The sequence below is a fragment of the Eschscholzia californica genome, unplaced genomic scaffold (genome assembly GCF_041429995.1).
Source record: "Eschscholzia californica isolate CP2 unplaced genomic scaffold, dmEscCali1.0.p SCAF_4, whole genome shotgun sequence".
Classification (NCBI taxonomy): Eukaryota; Viridiplantae; Streptophyta; class Magnoliopsida; order Ranunculales; family Papaveraceae; genus Eschscholzia; species Eschscholzia californica.
Genome location: NW_028238461.1, coordinates 25,223,612 through 25,228,968, shown reverse-complemented (window position 1 = coordinate 25,228,968; position 5,357 = coordinate 25,223,612). Strand labels below are relative to the sequence as shown.

At 36.0% G+C, this 5,357-nt stretch overlaps 2 non-coding genes across 2 annotated transcripts; both read left to right on the top strand.

The window, feature by feature from the left end:
* The first annotated feature begins 1,084 nt into the window (after positions 1–1,084).
* Positions 1,085–1,174, top strand: LOC147543850 (small nucleolar RNA snoR117). The gene has a single exon (XR_015224435.1). It is a non-coding gene; the product is annotated as a small nucleolar RNA snoR117 (small nucleolar RNA).
* A 61-nt stretch (positions 1,175–1,235) lies between these two features.
* On the top strand, positions 1,236–1,321 carry LOC147543849 (small nucleolar RNA snoR116). Its single transcript, XR_015224433.1, has one exon. It is a non-coding gene; the product is annotated as a small nucleolar RNA snoR116 (small nucleolar RNA).
* Positions 1,322–5,357: the final 4,036 nt, after the last annotated feature.

Genomic DNA, 5,357 nt, shown 5'->3' with positions numbered 1-5,357 from the left:
TTTTTAGCACTTACAAGTGCAAAAAAAAATAAGCTCCAACTTGGAGCTTACTATTTTGCACTTACTTTGCCATCACTTAGAAGTGATATTCACTTATTAAGTGAAAAAACAAACGGCTTAAAATTGCCGGCCCGCACTTATTAAGTGAAAATCACTTAATAAGTGCAAAAATCAAACACCCTCTAAGTGAAGAAGTTATAAGGAGTTTTTGGCCTGATTTTGATGATTGGGAACTGTGTAACCACAAAAAATAATTATCTTTTCTAATCAAATACAACCAACTCTTACTTACATGTGTTTAAAAGGTGTCGATGACTTTGCAGGAAGTCTGCTCAGTATATCTAACATTAAGTCATCACTCATATAACCTCCAAGAACAAGAGGGGTTGTTGAAACAATGTCGTCATTGGTGGTGATGCTGGTGGTGATGCTGGTGGTGGACTGGTGGCGGCCGGAAGCAATGGTTTTTCTGGCGGCAGCACCATCTTCTTCTTCCTTCTTGTCATCATCATAGGTAGCCAAACTAATTTTACTATATTCGGTTCCTGCCTCTCTTTCTCTCTTTCTTAAAACCCTAGTATGTTTCTCGGGAACCAGTGACCCATTTTTAACTAATTCGGCCCACCCTAATTAGAATTGGATCTGAATATGAATCAAAAACAAGAGTCCAGCGTTTTGGGGAAAGCAAAATAGTTTTCGGGGTGTGAAATTGTAAAGGGAATATGTGAAATTTTAGAAATTTTCCGGGGAAACAAATTTTAAGGGGAAATCAAACATTGCTTCTTCCTCTTCTTCTTCATCATCTTCAACTCCGGCCACCATTTCCGACCACCATCTCCGGCCACAACCACCACCATTTTCTTCCTCCTCTCTCCACTCTCTCTCTTATAGTTTGTCTCTCCAAGAGGAGAGGAGATCCAGACACACTATATAAACCCATCAACCCTCTACTACCAATATAACTATCTCACTTTCTTGAGTTTCAATTAGTTTCACAAACCCTATTTTCGTTCCTCCCTTTTTTTCAATCAATTCTTCAAAATCTTTTGTTTATCAATCTCTCTCACTAGATGGTCTAAGAGAAAGCCAATGATGTAAGAAATTGTCCATACCATCTTAGAAATCTTCATTTGAAGATCCATTGATGTTACCCCATACCAGATTTCTGAGGCTATTTTCTTCTTCATCAAACCCTGAATATTAAATTTCTAGAGAATAGAAGATTAATTGATAAGAGGCAATGATGTTTAAAAATTATACCATCAAACTTTGAGAGCTGATTAAGCTTGTTGATGTAAACTAATAGATAATCACTGAGCCTCCTCCTCCACCATTATTCTTTCCATTTTTAAAAATGAGTTCTTTCTTAAATCTTCAATTATTTTAGGGTTTTAGTATTTGATTAAATTTAGAATTTTTATCCTTTTAGGGTTTGGTGGAGAAGACAATAATGGGTTTGATGTAAACTTCATTTCCAAAAACGGAATATTAGGATTTGGTGATGATGGTGGTGGCCGTATCTTGGTGATGATGGTGGTCCACAGGGCCGTGCAGTGGGGGGTGCGGGACGTGCCCCCGCACAGGCCCCCCACCACAAAGGGCCATTTTTAAGTTTTTGGCCATTTATTAACCCTATTAAACCGGGAAGGTTATAGGATTAGCATGAGTTGTTAAGTAGCTCAGCTGGTGTACCGTATCTCTTGGGCTAGAGGTCTTGGGTTCGAGTGCTACCGGTAGCACTTTCTCTTAAGTTTTTTGGAAGAGGTCACATTGAAACGTTAATGGTCAATGATTCAAGTCGTATAATATACATGTCAACAAAAAACGTTAATGGTCAATGATTCAAGTCGTATAATATACATGTCAACAAAAAAAATGGTATAATATATAGTATTTTAATCCCAAAGCCAATTAGGACAACAAAACTATTCTCTAACTATCACATATCTGCTTTCTCTCAGTCTCTCTTGCGACATGATATTTCTATAATTTTTATCGCAACGCAATTTGTTCTTTGACACATAACTTTCTTTTTAATCCTTATTTTTTTTCTCCTCTCTAAAATTTCTCATTCTTTCTATCATATGAATATCTATCCAAACTCTCATTATCATTCATAACTAAACTATAATTTAATGTGTGAGATAAAAAAGTTAGCCACAACCTTGACATACACAAAAGCAACCGAATGCGTAAAAAAGTTTAGATTTTATGTTTGCTTATACAAGGGGGGCCAACTAAAAAATTTGGCACCGGCCCCCCGGATTCTCAGGCACGGGCCTGATGGTGGTGTCCGGATTTTGGTGATGATGGTGGTGGCCGGATTTCGGTGATGATAGTGGTGGCCGGATTCCGACAACCTTGCCGGAATGGAGAAGATATGGTCAAAAAATTTGTTTTCCCCCTAACATTTTGAAAATATATTGGTCAACTAAAGTTCACCAGTTTTTGACAAAGTCTTCTCACCCCGGAAACTATTTTGATTTCCCCAAAGCGCTGGCCAAACAAAAATATGAATTTTTAGAAATTAGATAGATTGAGATTGAGAGAATAGGGAAGATTTAAACTACTTCAGCCGTCCCTAATTAGAATTAGAAATTATAAATTGGATTTTTTTTTATAATCCCGATTTATTTATTTTTGGAAGAATAATCCCGATTTATTTATTTTTTTGAAGAATAATCCCGATTTTTTATGTTACTTTTTCTGGGTATTTTATCACCCTCAACTTCTCTTCTCCAAAATCGAATGTTATTATGCTTTCAACTGATGTTTTATCCCGAGTACAATAATGTGTTACAGGTGTCACCAACTAGTGGAAAGAACCATTTGCATAAGAGGGTTTCCCATGAAGACTTTTCATCGGGGGACGTTGTCGAGTGTTCTCGAAGAATTTGTGTTTCTTCTGTTCATACTTTTTCTTGTCTCTTCCGTCTTTGACCTCGTTAAATACAGTAGATGAGAAGATCAATGTTAACATTGATTCCCTACAAACTCTAACTCTGGTACGTTTTTTTTGAATGATCAACGTGCTTCTAACCCTTTAACCTCTAAGGTGGTAGACTAAACCTCTAACCACTCTAACAAAGGGTTGTTGGCTAACACTTTAAGTTCCTAATTAGTCTCTCATGTCAAACTCCAATTGACAGACCTATCCAAAAAATCTAGTAAGATGGTTACCAAAAAAGTATTTAAGGATGAGTGTATATACTCAGGACACATGTTTACTCATTTACAAATTAAAAGTATAGTTTCGAAAGAAAGTTTATGCCCTGCCTGCACTGGGCCCCACTGCACAAGGGCCCATTACTTATAACACACCAGAGTTACTTTATGTAGATAGCCTAAGATGAAAACACACGACATGTCTAACAGGCCAAACATCTCGAATGGTAAGCTTCTTAATCTTCCAAGGTGGAGATACGGGTTCGACCCCCACTCCATACAAATCTGTTGATCTTTTTTCCTCCTTTGGTAAATTGAGGGTAATTTATTTCTACTCCATTATACTTTTTCTTCCCTATCTTATTATTTTGAATGAATTTTCAACTTTTGAAGTGTTTTTAAAAATAAAAGTTTAAGAAAGTTCTATCAATATGTAAATATATCTGCGAAAATCATGATACAACAGACATCATAGTAAAAAAATTACTTAGATTCTAACTTGTTGTAAAGATAAATTATTCTCTTTCAATTATAAGACGAAGAACTCGGCATTCATATTCTAATTCGAATGTCGATTCCTGGATTGCCGATCGATATATCGAGGGAAGTTCGCGTATCCTCGAATTTAGATTTTTTGATCTTCAAGCCATTGAATCACTTCCATGAGGCACTCCTCGGTGGAGCTTGCGAGGACTGTAATTTGAAGGACTATCAGTCTGGATTTGCCCCTGGTCATATTTGATAAGTAGCAAACTAAACAGTCTATATGATTTATATTAAAATCTAAATATTCCATGAAACTTTAATATTTCATTAGAATAAACAAAAAAAATGTGTTTAAGTTATTGTGGATTTTTAGACTAAATTGTTTTATAAATTGATATTTTAAAATGGGAAAATTTTCTTACGACTCTTTTTGTCAAAATATATTTGGATTCATCTATTCTATGTACTAACTGGTTATCTTGTATTTTGTTCAATTTTCGTTTGTAATTTTTTATTGTACGAAAGGTCCACAAAAAAGTTTCGCACATGGCCTTCAAATTTTCAGCCACGACCCTGTATGCAACCTCCACAATGAACATGGCAGTGGAGACCTCGTCTGAGGATACTCCATCCAAATTAGAGGTTTTACGAGCACGACTCCTGATATAAATACTTGAGTGTTTAAGGAGATGAGAGAAAAAAAAAATTTGAAGGTCGCCGGCCAGAAAATTTTCCGCCCGGCGACTTTCGCCGGAGAAGGTAATGGTGAGTTGGAGAGAGAGGGGTGAGTTGGAGAGAGAGAGAGGTGAGTCGGGAAGAGAGGTGATGTGCAAAGAGAGAGAGATGTGACGTGGAGAGAGAGGTGGCGTGGAGAGAGAAACGAGGTGGAATTAATGTTTTATTTTCAATTTTATTTTGAAAAAATATTTTAAAGGAAGGTAGTTAGGACATGTACATCAAAAAAGGAGATCATATTTGAATTTACAAAAAATAAGGGGCCATAAAGGAAGCTGGTCACAAAGTAGGGGGCCAAATAGAATTAACATTTTTTTTTGTTGACATAAGAGAATATCCTATTTGAACAAAGTAACGTCTAATTCACGCAAGACACACAATAAATGTTAAAGCAGGATACTTAACTTCTCGACTAGAATGAGTTACATTGGTTCTTTTTTACCAAGTAATAAAATTGGAGCCAGCCGAGATAATCCACTTTATATAACATAATTGGTAAAATAGAGACTTACATTTTTCAATGATTTGATAATTGTTTTTGACTTATGAGCATTAGTTGACTGTTGATTGACTGTTAACAGATATGCTCCGTGTATTAGCCGCTGATGATTGGTTCTTTTTCGGGGAAGCTAGTGAGACCAATGTCACAAAATTAAAAGATATCCTAGATATGTATGCTCAATGCTCGGGGAAACCTATCAACTTCTAGAAATCATTAATTCAATTTAGTGCTAACCGTGAATGTGAAAGAAGGCATTTATCTTGAATAGGCTAGGAGTTAATGAGATGAAAATCGATGATATATACTTGGGTAACTACTTATTGAAGGCAAAGCATAAAGTATCTTCGTATTATCTTATACTACAAAAAATTGAAAAAAAAACTTCTAGGGTGGAAAATAAGTACTTTATCTCATGCGGGGAGGACTACGCTTCTAAAGAGTGAACTATCGTCGATTCCCATTTATTTTT